This window comes from Callorhinus ursinus, unplaced genomic scaffold (assembly GCF_003265705.2).
Source record: "Callorhinus ursinus isolate GAN/ISIS: 27379988/994484 unplaced genomic scaffold, GSC_fseal_2.0 scaffold4, whole genome shotgun sequence".
NCBI classification, from domain to species: Eukaryota; Metazoa; Chordata; class Mammalia; order Carnivora; family Otariidae; genus Callorhinus; species Callorhinus ursinus.
Window position 1 is genome coordinate 119,140,715 of NW_027397066.1, and position 17,892 is coordinate 119,158,606.

The 17,892-nt window shown below is 37.6% G+C and overlaps 1 protein-coding gene across 7 annotated transcripts in view; it reads right to left on the reverse strand.

Annotated features, from left to right (window-relative positions):
• INPP4B (inositol polyphosphate-4-phosphatase type II B) overlaps positions 1-17,892 on the reverse strand; it is an 864,684-nt gene that overhangs the window by 522,991 nt on the left and 323,801 nt on the right. For 6 of the 7 annotated variants that reach the window (XR_012378034.1, XM_025874245.2, XM_073892293.1 and 3 more), the window contains exon 3: positions 5,411-5,462. The exons of the other annotated variant lie outside the window; for it this stretch is intronic. The gene's annotated coding sequence lies outside the window, so the exon portion shown is untranslated. The remainder of the gene's footprint in view (positions 1-5,410; positions 5,463-17,892) is intronic. 7 annotated transcript variants of the gene reach the window in all.

Below are 17,892 nucleotides of genomic sequence, written 5' to 3' on the forward strand. Positions count from 1 at the left end.
TTAAACTCAGGAAACAAACTGAGGGTTGCTGGAGTGGTAGGGGGTGGGAGGGATGGGGTGGCTGGGTGATAGACATTGGGGAGGGTATGTGCTATGGTGAGCCCTATGAATTGTGCAAGACTGTTGAATCACAGACCTGTACCTTTGAAACAAATAATACATTATATGTTTAGAAGAAGAAGAAGAAGAAGAAGAAGAAGAAGAAGAAGAAGAAGAAGAAGAAGAAGAAGAAAGCAGGAAGGGAAAAATGAAGGGGGGGAATCGGAGGGAGAGATGAACCATGAGAGACTATGAACTCTGAGAAACAAACTGAGGGTTCTAGAGGGGAGGGGGGTGGGGGGATGGGTTAGCCTGGTGATGGGTATTAAAGAGAGCACATATTGAATGGAGCCCTGGGTGTTACACACAAACAATGAATCATGGAACACTACATCAAAAACTAATGATGTAATGTATGGTGATTAACATAATAAAATAAAATTTAAAAAAACTCAATGGAATTTGAATATTCAAAAGAATGCTAGAATTTTGTAAAACGTGTATCTGGCAACAGTATCTTAACAATTTCTTGATACATAAAATCTTCTCTAAAGGTTTTGTTAGCAATACTAAAGAATGTTGGATTTTGATAGTATATAATGAAATGTGTTAACATTTAGAAGATCTGCAAAACTCAGTGAGTCAAGGTTTTTCAAATGAACAAATGGATGCCTTTCCAGAGTCATGCATATGCCCACCGGTGATGGGTCTCAAGGAGGGCATGTATTGCATGGAGCACTGGGTGTTATACCCAAAAAATGAATCATGGAACACTATATCAAAAACTGATGATGTACTGTACACTGACTAACATAACACAATAAAAAAATAAAGTGCAAGATAGACTAATGGTTTTAGCCATTCTGACAGGTGTAAAGTGCTTTCTCATTATGGTTTTGATTTACATTTCTCTGGTAACTAGTGACAGTGAGTATCTCTTCATGTCATCTGTCATCTGTATTTTTTTTTTTTGTGGGGGGAATGTCTATTCAGGTCCTCTGCCCCTTTTTAATTAGATTATTTTTTTGGTTTTGAGTTGAGTAAGTTCTTTATATATTTTGGATATTAATCCATTATCAGGTATGTCATTTGTAAATATTTTTCCCATTCAGTAAGTTGCCTTTTTGTTTTGCTGATAGTTTCCTTAGCTATGCAGAAGCTTTTTATTTTGATTTAGTCCCAATAGCTCAAATTTGCTTTCGTTTTCCTTGCAGGAGGAGGCATGTCTAGAAAAGTGTTTCTATGGCTTCTGTCAAAGAAATTACTGCTTATGTTTTCTCCTATGAATCTTATGGTCGAACCCTGAGAAATGTCTAGAATTGTTGAATTGTTATATTGCACACCTGAAACTAATATAGTATGTTAATTATACATGAATAATAAAAAGACAGACCAATGGATCTCATGTATCAGTATGAGAAGTTCATTAATATGATTTCAGTTCCACATTGCAATTCACCTTTAAAAAACTACTACTTACAGAGTTCTAGTGTAGTATCAAAGAAGAATATCCACAATTATCTGAAAAGGCTATTAAAATACTTCTCCCTTTACAACTATATAATATAATTACGTGAGGCTGGATCTTTTCCATATACTTCAACCATAACAAAGAGCAACAGTTTGAATGCTGTGAAAGCAGATAATGGGAATCCAGCTAGCTCATATAAAGCCAAACATTAAAAATATTTACAAATATGTATAAAAGGACCACTCTTCTCATAAAACTATTTTTGCTCTGGAAAATATAGTTTTTTCATTAAAATATTTTATGTGGGGCACCTGGATGGCTCAGTCATTAAGCGTCTGCTTCAGCTCAGGTCATGATCCCGGGGTCCTGGGATGGAGCCCCGCATCAGGTTCCCTGCTCCGTGGGAAGCCTGCTTCTCCCTCTCCCACTCCCCCTGCTTGTGTTCCCTCTCTTGCTGTCTCTCTCTGTCAAATAAATAAAATCTTTAAAAATAAATAAATAAAATGTAATATTTTATGTGGACATAAAATGGATTTATTTTTAAGTGAATTATTTAAGAATGTCTATTTTAATTCCTAGCATGATAAAAATTGATAGATAACCCCATATAAACAAGAACTCTTTGGGATGTCAAGAAATTTTAAGATTGTAAAAAAGATCCTGAGATCAAAATGTTTGAGAACCTTTGGGCTGGATTTTGCTATTTTGACAAAGTAGCCCCCAAATCTCGGCCAGCTTACACAAAATGATCTCTCATTCACACTACAAGTCCATTGGTGTTGGCTGAGGGAATGTGCTCATTGTTTTCTCAGGAGACCAGGCTCACAGAGAATATATTTCATCAAGATTCTACACTCATAGGGCACCTAGGTGGCACAGTTAGTTGGGCATCAGACTCTTGGTTTCAGCTCCGATTGTCATCTCAGGGTCATGATCTCAGAGTCGGGGGATCAAGCACTCTTGGGCTCCATGCTCAGTGCTGAGTCTGCCTGGGATTCTCTCTCCCTCTCCCCTCAAATAAATAAATAAATAAATAAATAAATATTTAAAAAAATGCAACACTTCAATAACAAGAAAAATGGCAGGATGGCAAAATTTGCAAAGGCTTATAAACGTTACCTGGAAGTTACATATGCTACTTCCACTAACTAGTCATCTTTCTAAGAAAGCCACATGGTCACACCTAACTTCAAGCAGCAGTAACACTTAATTTTGCCATATACCCAAAAGAAAATCCAGAAATATTTAGTGAACAATACTAATGACTACCATGCATGCCAACTAATCCATACACTGAGTTATAAAGGATTATGAGAGTGCATCTTAGATAGCTCCAGAAGCTTATTAGCTTTTATTGCTGCTGAAACAAACTAACCACAAATATAGTGTCTTAAAGCAACACAGATGTATTTTCCTATGGATCTGGAGGTCAGACAGCCTAAAATCAGAGTGTGGACAGAGATGCATTCCTTCTGGAGTCTCTAGGGAACAATCAGTTTTTGCCTTTTTCAGCTTCTAGAAAATGTGAACTATAGCAATATTTATCCCTTAAATCAAAAGTAATTGAGCACCTGCTAGGTATGAGGCACTATTCTAAATGCTGGGGATGCTAGGCTGAACAAAAGTCAAAGTCCCAACTATTATAGGGCTTACATTCTAGTGGAAAAAAGAAATGAAGAGGTAGATAAACACACATATATACTAGGAGATTGATGTGTACAACGGGGAAAATTAAGGCAGGAAAAAGTAATTGAGAATGATATGAAAGGTGCTATTTTAGATAAGGTGGTCAGAAAAGGACTTTCTGATCAGACAGTGATTGAGTACATCCCTAGAGAAAGTGAAGGAACAAATCACAATACCTAGAGGCAGAACATTCAGGCATTAAAAATAGCAACAAAGAGTTCTTAATGTGAGAGGATGCTTGGTATGTCTGAGGGAGCAAGGAGGGCAGGGTGTCCCTAGAGAGGATGAGAGGAGATGAGGTCAGAGAGTGAGCTCAAGTGCCGTAATAATGCAGTGTCTTAAGGACTATGATAGGAACATAGCCCTCATTCTGAGATGGGCAGCCAAAGAACCATTTACTTATAGGAGTGTTATGATGCAGGTGACATTTTTCAGGGGTCATTGACTACTGTGGGGAGAATATAACCCTGGGACAAGCTTAAAAGCCAGAAGACTAGTCAGATGATCTTTGCAATAACATAGGATGGAGATGATGTTGATTTAGATGAGAACTGTAATGGTGAAGGTGGTGAGAATTGTCTGGATTCTGGATATAGTTTGAAAAAAGTCAACAGATATTCTGATGGATAAAATTATGTGGGTATGAAAGAGTCATTACCAAAGGAGTCATTACCAAGAGAAGTGGTCACTCTTTAAAACAAAAAGGAAAGGAAGGGAAAGGGGAGAGGGAAGGGGAGGGGGAAGCCAAAGGGGAGAAGAAGGGAGGGGAGGAGGGGAGGGGGGAGGGGGAGGGGTGGGGAGGGAAGGGGAAGAGGCCTTCATACAACTTCTCAGTTGAAAGATTTTTGTATCAGAATGAATAGATTTTTCTGGAAAACTAGTTCTGTGACTTAGGGAAGTCCTTGGATATCAGTCAGAAGAATGATAAATCTTATGTAAACAAAAAGGGCTTATCTACCATCGAAAACTTGAAAGAAAAAGATTTGAAATGGTGTTAGGCGAATCAGCCACATGGAGCTGCTTGAGCACATTTGTACAGTCTATGCGAAATAATTTCTCTTTTATGAGTCCCAGTTGATGATGTAGCTTTCAACATTATTACATCATGATTTACTATGACCTAATCCACACCTGAGTAAAATGGCACTGTCCTTCTCTGAACAGAATACAATTTCTCTTGAAGAGATTTTTTAACAAGCCTGTATGAAGGTCACATTTGCTGTCAATTGCACAGTCTCAGCCTAAGGGGAAAGGCCATGCCAAATAAAGCAAGACACTAGTCAGAGGTGGACTGTTCTTCCACAAAGGAGACAGAATTTGCTAGTGCCATCTACAAAGGCCAGTTCTCCCTTTCTTTGCAAAATACTGATATTAATGCATTGATTAAGCTGGATAGAACTAATAAGCATATATGCAATTCATCCATTTTTAATGCATGAGAACATTTTAAATAAATGATGTTTTGTTTTAATCTACTTTCGTTTCAACAGCCAGACATTGAATCCTGAGTCAGGCTGCACTGAGAACAGACATCAGAAAATTGTGTTATAGATATCTCATTTTTATTTTCAGTTCATCACCAAGGTCCTTTTATTTTCTGATTATCATTAGGATATATCCACTTGTCCCTCTTACCACCATCACCATCCTGACACAAGCTAGAGTCATCTGGGGCCCAGGAGTAACAAGATCCCCCCACCTGACCTCCGCATGGGTCTTGCCCAGCTCCAAACCTTCTTCGCAGAGCAATTGGAATGATCCTCTTCAAAACTCAAACTACATATTATTCTTCAGCTTAAAAACTTTCAAAGGCCTCCTAGTTCACAGGTTAATGAAAAACCCCTGGAGACCTGCACATGACTGTAACTGGCCTCTCCATCCTCCTCAGCAGGAGGCCCTGCTTCCCTTACTGCTCTTGGTGCTGCCCTTCTCAGGACTCGCCCTGCTTCCCACCATTCCAGCGTCTTTGCACAGGCTGTGCCCCTTGCCAGGACACAATTTATACCCACCTGCTCCTGGTTCATCTCGCTTTCAGATCTCTAACCACCCTGCTTTTTTTCAGAGAACATTTCCCCAACCATGCCACTCTACCCCAACAAGATGAGATCTCCCTGTTACACGCTCCAATCACCCCACGTTCCTCTAGCTCACAGAACTTAGGAAGGTAGCAACTTTAAACTGTGCAATTATTTGATTAATGGTTGTCTCCCTTACCAGACAGCAAGCTTCGAGAAGGAGGGACCCAGGTCAGTTAAAGCTCAGCAGCCTGCCACAGAGTAAGATAGACACTCAGTAACTATTCGGGTGATTAACATAACATAATAATAAAAAAAAAGAAAAACAAATGCATATATAATTTATTCACAAAGGAAACATTTAATAAAAGAAGAGCAAGAATGCAATATATCAAAATACATGAGTAAAAGTGAAACATGTATTTAGAATCTAGAAATTTAAATAATCAACTATAATTGTGAAATGGATAATTGCGTGAAAAGAGGCTTGGTAAATGCAGATCTTTCGATTTTGTTCAAAGGCCATTCATCTGTTCACCCGCTGCCTTGTGGGCCTGCAGAAAACCTTACAATTTTTTTTGCTGTATGTTAACAGCCATAAACCATAATGGTAAGTATTAGGATTTTTTTTTATATTAGTGCTAAGAAGGAGATTCAGATGCCACTAATTAATGCACTTAGAAAGCAAATGAAACACGTCAGAAATAGAGCCTCGAGAAATAAGTGAATCAGAGAATCATTTCAGGGCATGGTGCCCAAAATTATAGGTCTAAAAAGTGACTAGGCCATTCACCCTTTTATCTCTGGAGGGCAATATTCAAAATGTATTGCAAATATATCACCAGTCTTACAATCTGAATGAATTCAATTTCAGTTGCATGAATACATACACAAGACAAATGTTCTCACTGCTCTGCAGCAATCATAAAGCTTCTCTTAAAAGACAGTCTGCTTTCCAATCAGTGTAAGACAAATTTGTGCATCCTTCTAGGAGGACTGTACAGTGGCTCTTTGATCTTTATTTAGCTTAAAGATTCCAAAACAATAAGCTCTCAAACATTCGTCTTGATATTTAACAAATAGAAACCAATGTTGCCCTGGATTCTAAAATGTACAAAAATACTTTTAAAAATCAAATAATAAAAATAATGCCGAGTTTTATAGTTCAACTTGGCCCAACATCTCCCTATGAACATAGTAAGAATTGTTGTTGACATTTTTAAGGAGTAAATCTGTTGTTGTTTTTTTTTAAGAGAGAGTGAGTTCACAAGTTGGGGTGAGCAGAGGTGATGGGTAAAGGGAGAGAGAGATAATCTTAAGCAGATTCCATGGACACAGGGCTTGATCTCACAACCCTGAGATCATGACCTGAGCCAAAATCAAGAATCAGATGCTTAACCCACTGAGCCATCCACGTACCCCAGGAGTAAATCCATTCTTAATCACTTATCTCAATTCCCATATTATACTTTTTATTTATTTTTTATTTTTTAAATTTTATTGTTATGTTAATCACCATACATTACATCATTAGTTTGTGATGCAGTGTTCCATGATTCACTGTTCGCATGTAACACCCAGTGCTCCATTCACTACGTGCCCACTTTAATACCCATCACCAGGCTAATCCATCCCCCAACCCCCTCCCCTCTAGAACTCTCAGTAAAGAGACTAGACTTAGAAAAAAAGTTTTATTTGAGAAACAAAGTGAGGTGAAGCAGAGCAAAATTGTAATAAAAATTTAATTAGCATTAGCTCATTAGCATAATACTTAAACAAATGGAATAATATGTTTATAAGAAGCTGCAAGAATATGACCTGCCTTTAAAAGTTGTAGAGACAACTCATGAACATCCAAACCCCACATCTGCCTCTTTGAACACATAGAACCAGGGCTAGTGTCGTAGTCACCAGTGTCATCACACCCTTTCTGTGCACACAGTAGGATTGCATTTATTAGGATGACATAGCCATGAACTTGCTCTGGCCAATGAAATATTAGAAGTTGGGGCGCCTGGGTGGCTCAGTCGTTAAGCGTCTACCTTCGGCTCAGGTCATGATCCCAGAGTCCTGGGATTGAGCCCCGCATCGGGCTCCCTGCTCAGCGGGAAGCCTGCTTCTCCCTCTCCCACTCCCCCTGCTTGTGTTCCCTCTCTGGCTATCTCTCTCTGTCAAATAAATAAAATCTTTAAAAAAAAATGTTAGAAGTTATGGGTGTCACCTTTGAGTAGATGCTTTGATAGCTAGTGCACAATTTGCAAGGTTTCTTTGCCACTGCCACACTGACTGACTTTGCCGCAGATGGTAGAAACTCCTTCATCTTGGTCTCCAATTGTAAAGATTTTGATTAGCACCCTAGCCAATCCACTGTAGACATATATCTTGAGTGAGAAATATGTGTTTGTTCTTCTAAGCCTTTAAAAATTGAATTTGTTTATTTCTCTACAATAACATAGCCCATCCTGAGTGATCCACACTTACAAAGTCAAGTCATCAAAAATAATTTCAAAATTTTGTATTATGCGTATATATGTTTATGTATAATCCCCATTTACTTATATTTACATATGGGCATCACAGAATAAAAGGGATCCAAGTATGCAAAAATTATAGAATGTCATCAGGTTTCAATTTATTAAAATTCCTCACCTCTACATCTTTTTCAATTTTCTGTTAAACTTTTTTTTTAAAGGATTTTATTTGACAGGAATAGAGAGAGGGAGAGCACAAGCACAGTGAGCAGCAGGCAGAGGGAGAGGGAGAAGCAGGCTCCCCGCCGAGCAGGGAGCCTGACGCAGGGCTGGATCCTAGGACCGTGGGACCATGACCTGAGCCAAAGGCAGTCGCTTAACTGACTGAGCCACCCGGGCACCCCGCTGTTAAACTTTTTAACCTGAGAGAAGAAAACTATATATGTTTCTATAATTATCTAATAGTAAGTACATTTGTTGTACTCTTTTTCACAGGTACAGCACCATTTAATTGTTCCTGAAAATAATACCATTTGTTGTTAAAATACATTGCCTGGGAAGTAAGGGTTCATTCTCTAGTGTCACCCAGTGTAATGCTTATATTAAAATATCTAAAACAACTTTGATTTTCATGCATTATCAAAAGGAGTACATATCATCTTGAGGGATTGTACAAATGACTGCACAATTTGTTTAGCAATGCCAAACGTGAGAAATGTCATGAGTCAGTTGATGATTCAACAAAAGTCCCTGAGCACCTAGAAACACATCTTTTGTCTGCTGCTACCGTTCCTTGAGTTAAGTAATGAATGACTCAGAGACAGAGAGAAGCTGAAGGAGAGTTTAGTTCATCCACCTACACAGGGAGAGGTAAATCTAGTTTTCTCGCTTCCAGATAAATGTCAACAATTTTTATGTCATTTAAACAAAAACAAATTTCCAAGCAGGCACTCCCTTCACTTCAGGCAATGTCCTATTTCTGCCCTCATGGCGGATCTGTAGACTCTTCATAGGAAGGTCTGTACATAAATGAGAGTACGCTATGTGACAGGAGAGCAAAAGTGAGCAGTTTCTTTGCCATGGCTGCTATTCTTCATTTACGAAGTAGAAATGCAAGGAAAGAAATCAAGCTATAGCAGTTGTCTCATCTGTAATACAGGGCTAATCACATAAGTTACTTCAAGGGATTGTGAGGTTAAAATGAACTAATCCATACAGACTGCCTGATGCCTAGTGGTTCCATAAATTATAATTGTTATTATGGTAATAATAATAATAATTTGCAAGGACACTATTGTTATCTAAATCAATAAATTATATGTGTGTAGACATTTTCTAAGTTCATTTCCATCATCCTTTTTTTTTCCAAACGCATACTTTTCCATGGAAATTTCACTCAGTCTCCAGGCTTCCATTATCAATTCTAAAAAAAGATCCTATGCCTACATACTCGACCCTGATTTCCAAACTGGTATTTCCAATTCCCTCTAGAAAATTTTCAACTGGATGTCCCATCATTTCTCCAAACTCCTTTTGTCTACATCATGGGTCATATCCCCAATCCCGGGCTGGCCTTAGATTTGGGTGAGGATGGCCCTTATCTTAGGACCTGACTTAGAGGGGTTTTCTCCTAGCCTTCTCTGACTGCATTCCTCTCCACAGAGCAGAACTTTGCAGGACCAAGAGGTGTCATCACTATACAGATCTTCCTCGACCTTCCATGGAATTATGTTCTGATAAACCCATCATAAATTGAAAATACCCTAAGTCAAAAATGCATATAATACACTTAACCTAATGAACATTATAGCTTAGTTAGCCTACTCTAAATGTTCTCAGAGCACTTACATTACCCTACAGTTGGGCAAAATCATCTATCATGAAGGCTATTTTATAATAAGGCATTGAATACTTCATGTAACTTGTTGAACACTGTAATAACAGTGAAAAACAGAAGGGTTATATGGCTAAAGAAAGGTTGTAAGTGTATCAGCGGTTTACACTTGTAAGCGTGCATGGCTGACTGGGAGCGGTGGTTCACTGTTGCTGCCCAGTATCACAAGAGAGTACCATACTGTGTATCACTAGTCCAGGAAAAAATCAAAATTCAAAACTCAAAGTATGATGTTTACTGACTATGAGTCACCTTTGTACCATCACAAAGTTGAAAGTGGAACCATCATAAGTTGGGGACCATCTGTATAGTTATATCATAATTTCCTTATTTTTTCAAAAGCAAGTAAAACTATTGACAGATTACTAGTCTAAAAGTAAGTTTCCCAATTATCTGTATAAGAATTAAACATTCAATACTCGGTCCATGACAGCTAACAAAGTCTTATATTTAATATTTCTATAAACAATGCTGGCTGATTTGCTAACTCTCTTTTCTGTCTGTGCTTTGATAATTAGCTCTCCTTCTCTCCATTTTCCACTTCAGAAAACATTTCTGACTTTAACTTCTCAACATTGGAACTGAACATTTTCTAAGCAGGGAAAAGATAAATGACCATTAATTGAACTGAGAATTAACCACCTGAAAATCAACAAAAGACTGAGTCATCATCATTTCCTGTCTTTCTACAATTTTAGATTTTATGTTCCTCTTAGTAGAAATTGTTATCTTCTGAAATCAAAAGACATGGTAGCTGTGCATAGAGTAGTGTGCCTTGGCCTCTCCAGAATTGAGGATGCCTCTTCCTGCACTTCTCAGCATCTGGAAAGCTGGAACCTTCCCTCCTGTTATCAATGAACTTGACTCCACGCAGGCAAAATAACCAAGGAAGGGAGAGCAGATGTTGATTTTCTTTTCTGCCTCTGGCAAAGGATCTGCCAGGCCTATTGGGCAGGTCACTTAAACTTTTCTAGACTTCACTTGCCTCATCTCTCAAATGCATAGCCCTCTCACATCTGAAACTCTGCTCCTATCATTTTGCGGGAACTTTAAACACACTACAAATGACACTTTTAGGAGAAAAATGTCCAATATGCTTTTCCTCATTTGCATGTGTGTTATGATTCATGAGACCACTTGATTTGGGTAAACATAATGAAAGACAAAAACAAAGCAGCAGCTAACCAAGTAAACTCATTTAAATGATGAAATGAAACCTTTGGAAACATTGATCCATTGTTATAAGATAAGCTCTAATCAAGGAAGCAGATACACATGGCATACCAGGCCTTGGTGTTTTCTAATTATCTTCTGTAAAAGTCTACCTTTCAGCTGATAAGTGTGCAGTTTCCGGAATACCTCATGTTCTTCCTCACCTACAACTTTCCAAATTTTTTTTTTTCTTCAGAGTTGCCTCATTTGTCTAGAAAATCCCTATACCTACTTGAAGATGCAGTTCTCCTCCTTCAAAGAGCCTGCCCTCATCACTCCCAGGGAGGATTAACTGGTCATATGTTTGTCCATCCTGCTAGACTGTAAGAATCTCTTTATTTCCAAACCTAACACAGAATTGGGCATACAGATGGAACTTAATGCAATTTAATAAATAATATATAATTTCTCTTAGTGAAAATATTTTTTAAAACTTCTGTTATTGCTTTTTCTTATAGTTTGACATTTAAGTGCTATTCCATGGAATTTCTAAAGGTTAACTTTTTATCTTCCTTATGCTCCTGTCTGTTATTAGGATCTTAAAACTGTGCTGCTGCCACAAAAAGTAGACAGCCAAGCATTACTTCTATCTCATGTATTTGAAATGAGCTGTAGTCTTACCTAATGTGTTTTTTGTGTTGGCCCAAGTCTCCAGTATGATGTTTAGCCACACCTGATGCTTTGCACAAAACTTGCATTTTCCCCTCAATGTTCTGTTGATGTTAAAAACCAAATTGTGGTACTGTGAAACTGATGTTTACAGTGTATACTCTTATGGTTCATGGTAGTCAGTAATTAACATCTATAAGATACATTTTATAGAACAAGTTGGAGGTACTTGAAAAAATTTACAGTCTAGAAAATATACTGTGTTTTTCTTAAGTGATAAATTTTGGAAATATTACTTTAGTTTGATAAATACTATCGTGTTGTGAACGTCAATAACCTTCATCAACTGCCTAAAGATAGATTTTTATTGAAACCAAATATATTGCTCCAATGTACAATTTAAGGTAAAAATCACAAGCCACTTCCTCGATGCTGAAATAAATCTTTAAAAATATCCAATTCAAAAATGGGCAGAGGACCTGAATAGACATTTTTTCCAAAAAAGACATACAGATGGCCAACAGACACATGCTCAACATCCCTAGCCATCAGGAAAATGTAAATCAAAAGCACAATGAGACATTACCTTACACCAGTCAGAATGGCTAAAATCAAAAAGACAAGAAATGAATGTTGGCAAGGATGTGGAGAAAAAGAAACCGTTGTATATTGTTGGTGAGAATATAAGTTTGGTACAGCCACTGTGGAAAACAGTATGGAGGTTCCTTAAAAAATTAAAAATAGCATTAAGGAGCCCGTGATGTGATTGAACACTTGGCGTTATATGCAACTGATGAATTATTGAACACTACATCTGAAACTAATGATGTACTACTATATGTTGGCAAATTGAGTTTAAATTTAAAAAAAAAACATTAAAAAAGAGAAAAGTAAGAAAAAAATAAAAAATATATAAATACCATATAATCCCAAAATTCTAGCACTGGGTATTTACCCAAGGAAAATGAAAACACTAATTCAAATATATGCACCCCTGTGTTTATTGTAGCATTATTTACAATAGCCAAGATATGGAAGCAACCTAAGTGTTCACTGATAAACAAATGGATAAGGAAAATGTGACATAGATACAGATTTAGATATAGATAATGGAATATTATTCAGCCATAAGAAAGGATGAGATCTTGCCATTTGCAGCAACATGGATGGACCTAGATGGTATTATGCTAAGTGAAATAAGTCAGACTGAAAAGGGCAAATACCACAGGATTTCACTTATATGTGGAATCCAAAAAAATAAAACAAATAAACAAACAAAAAGCAGAATCAGACCTATAAATACAGAGAACAAACTGTGGTTGTTAGAGGGGAGGAGGGGAGGGGGATGGGCAAAATGGGTGAAGGGAGTGAGAGATAACAGGTTTCCATTATGGAATAAATAAGTCAGGAGAATAAAAGGCACAGCACAGGGAATGCAGTCAATGATCAATGATATTATAATAGTATTGTATGATGACAGATGGTAGCTACACTTGTGGTGAGCATAGCATAATGTATAGAGAAGTTGAATCACTATATTGTACACCTGAAACTAATGTAACATTGTGCGTCAGATATACTCAAATTTAAAAAAAAAAAATTTAAATACCCTGTTGGAATTCTGCTATTGCCCCCTGCATTTGGTTAAGCTGAACTCTGGAGAGAGAAGGGAGAGGAAATGAAATAGTACATGTCTCCCACACATGCTGCAGTCACCTTGGACTTCAGCATGTGTAACCAGCTACCAAAACACCTCCATCTGAGGCTTGAATGGGACTGATCTGGGGGGAGTGTTATAGAAATTTGGCCCTCTCTTAATGTGACTTCCCATTCCTGCTTCCCATTTTCCATCTGAAACTACTCCAGTCAATCCCAAATAATTTTCAGAGTTTACTAGACATATGTTTCAGGAAACAGGAGATAATATGGTAATTGTGCTTAATTAACAGGACAATAGCTGTGATTCATAAGTAGCAAGGGAACACTTTCAAACTAAGCAATGTGTATATATTCAAACTGAAAGCTGCTGAGCGCTGGATGATCAGCAGACACAGATTTCCAGAGATGGGAATGGGGAGTGAGAGAAATAGGGCCTAGGTTGAGTGTGAGAGTGGGCAGAGAAGTTTCTTAAAGAGAAGTCAAGGTATGTAACTTTGATGGAGGCTGAGTACATATGTCTAAGATGCTGCCTGAATGAACAAAACAGAAGAAAAACCAGTTCTCAGCAGAGGTTACACACACACACACCCCTACATATGTATATATAGAGACAGAAACAGAGATAGAGACAGAGGGAAGGAAAATGAAAAGTATCTTACCACATGAACTCCAGAAATATTTAATAATTACTCCAAAATTTACCTAGAATTTTTCAAATCTTGTTTTCAAAGGCAATGCAATAAAAAACTGAAGTAAGCTAGAGTACAGGATATATAAATTCTTATTTCAAGAAAATTATCATTCCCAATCTTTTTTTTTTTTTGAAAATTTTCTGTACCTTAAAAAACAACAACAACAAACACCTCACCTAAACTTTAAGGATTCTGGGAAATGATCATCATGAATGACCTTTATAGGACAAACACCAAAAAAGCACAGCTTTGCTTTGATTGTTAATCATCCACCTAAATCCTTATGTAAGCAGCTTCCCATACTCCTTCTTTGTAAGCATTATTTTTTTTAAATATGGAACACATTCAACACCGACTGCTAAATTGGTTAAATCCACATGGCAAGAAGGGCAGCCAACAATCTGGAGTGTGTTAAAAATGGTAATACATTAAAAATAATTTCTTGCAAACTCAGTGACAGGGCAGAAACTTATAAAAATAATGTCGACATTCTAATTATACTCTAGTAAATTCATCAGGACTATATGTATGTGAGTATATATACCTATTTAAAAACAGATATACTAGGAACTTACATAACCATGAAGCTAAATACTTGAGCTATAATCTTTCAAGCAAACTCACATTTATTTTGCCTAAATATTTGTAACACTGGGTATCATAAGTCTTTGAGATATCATGAAAAGATGCCTTGAATGAATATGCCAATTGCAGAAAATATGACTCATGCTAAGTATTGCCTTAAAGAATCTGAAGGATTCACTTGCTGTGAACACCAAGAAGCATATAAATCGCACCTTGGCAAGAAAGCTACTTCGAAATTCTAATTAATTTCAAGATGAGAAGTATCTTCACATGTCCATATTGAAGGCATGGGCATGAAGGTTAAGGGAGGTAAAAATACTTTCACCAGAATTGTTTTAATAAAATAATTTCTCTATTGAAATAAGACTTCCTTTAACTTAGATGCTGCAAGAAGACCTTTATAGTTATGAACCACACATTTTTTTTTTAACCAATGGACACAAAAAGAGATTCAGTTAAAAAAAAAGAAGAAGAAAAAGAGATAATGCTGAAGTATGAAATTATATGAGCTTGATCCTGGCTCTGTTTGGGCCTCTTTTTCTGTACAGGCATACCTCATTTTATAGCACTTTGCAGATACTGCGTTTTTTACAAATTGAAGGTTTGTGGCAACCCTGCCTCAAGCAAGTCTATTGGCCCCATTTTTCCAATAGCATTTGTTCCCTTTGTGTCTGTTGTCACATTCTGGTAACTAACCCAATATTTCAAACGTTTTCATTATAGTTATATTTGTTATGGTGATCTGTGATCAGTGGTCTTTGATGTTACTATTGCAATCGTTTTAAGGTGCTGCAAACTGCAGCCATATGAGACAGCAAAAAACTGGTAAGTATTGTGTGTGTTCTGACTGCTCCATTGACTAGCCATTTCCCATCTTTCTCTCTTTCTTTGGGCCTCTCTATTCCCTAAGACACAACAATATTAAAATTAGTTCAGTTAATAACCTGCAATGGTCTCTAAGTGTTCAAGTGAAAGGAAGAGTCCCATATCTCTCACTTTAAATGAACGGCTAGAAATGATTAAGCTTAGTGAGGAAGGCATGTTGAAAGCCAAGACAGGCTGAAAGCTTGGACCCTTGCACCAGTTAGCTAAGTTGTAAAGTTGTAAATGCAAATGAAGTTATTGGAGGAAATTAAAAATGCTACTTCTGTGAACACATGGAAAACAAGAAAGTGAAATGGGGGGGCGCCTGGGTAGCTCAACTTAGACTCAGGTCATGATCCCAGGGTCTTGGGATCAAGCCTCACATCAGCTGGGAGACTGCTTTTCTCTCTCTCTCTCTCTCTGCCACTCCCTCTGCTTGTGCTCTCTCTCTCTCAAATAAATAAATAAAATCTTTAAAAACAAAACAAAGCAAAAAGTGAAATGGACTTATTGCTGATATGGAAAAAGTCCGAGTGGTCTGGATAGAAGATCAAACCAGCCACACCATTCCCTTAAGCCAAAGCCTAATCCAGAGCAAGGCCGTAATTCTCTTCAGTTATATGAAGGCTGAGTGTGGTGGGGAAGCTGCAGAAGAAAAGTTGGAAGCTGGCAGAGGGTGGGTCATGAAGTTTGAGGAAAGAAGCCATCTCCAGAATATCAAAGTGCAGGATGGAGGAAGCAGCAAGTGCTGATGTGGAAGCTGCACCATTTTATCCAGAGGATCCAGCTAAGACAATTCATGAAAAGTGGCTACACTAAATAACAGATTTTCAATGTAGATGAAACTGTCTTATACTAGAAGAAGATGTCATCGAAGACTTTCACAGCTTGAGAGGAGGTGTCAATCCCTAGCTTCAAAGCTTCAAAGAACAGGCTGACTCTCTTAGGGGCTAATGTAGGTAATGTCTTTCAAGTAAAGCCAATGCTCATCTACCATTCAAAAAATCCTAGGGCCCTTCAGAATTATGCTAAATCTACTCTGTCTGTCCTCTATAAATGGGATAGCAAAGCCTGGATGACAGCACATCTATTTACAACATGGCTTCCTGAATACTGTAAGCCCACTATTGAGACCAACTGCTCAGGAAAAAAAGATTACTTTCAAAGATTACTGCTCATTGTACAATATACCTAGCCACCCAAAAGCTCTGATGGAAATGTACAATGAGATTAATGTTTTCATGCCTGCTAACACAACATCTATTCTGCAGCCCACGGATCAAGGAATCATTTCAACTTTCAAGTCTTATATTTAAGAAATACATTTCTCATGAAGCTATAGCTGCCATAAATAGTGATTCCTCTGATCTTGGAAAAGTCAATTGAAAAACTTCCAGAAAGGAGTCATCATTCCAGATTCCATTAAGAACACTAATGATTCATGGGAAGAGGTCAAAATATCAACATTATAGAATTTTGGAAGAAGTTGATTCCAGCCCTAATGGATGACTTTGAGGAGCTCAAGACTTCAGGAGAGGACGTAACTGCAGATGTGGTGGAAATAGCAAGAGAACTAGAATTAGAAGGAGCCTGAAGATGGGACTCAATTGCTGCCATCTTATATAAAACTTTAACAGATGAGGAGTTGCTTCTTATGGATGAGCAAAGAAAGTGCTTTCTTGAGATAGAATCTACTCCTGGTGAAGATGCTGCAAAGAATGTTGCAATGACAACAAAGGATTTAGAATAGTCCATAAACTTAGTTGATATAGCAGCATCAGGATTTGAGAGGACTGACTCCAAGTTTGAAAGAAATTCTACTGTGGGTAATGCTTATCAAACAACATAATAAAAAATTTTAAAAAATAAAAATAACATTCAGGAAAAACAAATAAACAAACAAAAAACAGCATCATATACTACAGAAAAATCTACCATGAAAGGAAGAGCCAATCAATGTGCAAACTTCATTTTAAGAAATTGTCACAGCTACCCCAACTTCAGCAACCCCCACCCTAATCAGTCAGCAGCCATTAGCATTGAGGCAAGACTCTCCACCAGCAAAAAACATTACAACTTTCTGAAAGCTCAGATAACAGCATTTTTTACCCTAATTTTTAATTAAGTTATGTACATGTTTTAGACATAATACTATTGTACATTTAATAGACTACAGTGTAGTGCATATATAACTTTTATATGCACATGGAAACAAAAAAAATCATTTGACTCACTTTATTACAATATTTGCTTTATTGCAGTGGTTTGGAACAGCACCCGCAATGTGTCCAAGACATGCCTATACGTGGGGAAAAAAAACAGTTACAACACCCCCTGCCAACTCTTTCTCTCTCTCTCTCTCTCTCTCTCTCTCTCTCTCTCTCTCTCACACACACACACACACACACACACACACACACATACACATCACCCTGAGGAGACATTCATTTGTTCATCATGGCTCTAAGATAGCAGATGTGGACCAGAGCTCTTCCTTCTTTCACAAACCAGAAAGTTTGGATTATCTCCGGGTTGAGGAACAAGACCTGCTTCAGGCTGCGCACACGCCTGCTAGATTTTGGCTATACTTGTCACCCAGATACCTGAGTGTCTGGGGAAGTTGTAAAACAGCTGGATGACATTTATTGTGCATACCCACATGACGATTTAACTACAACAAAAAAGCTTTCCCAAC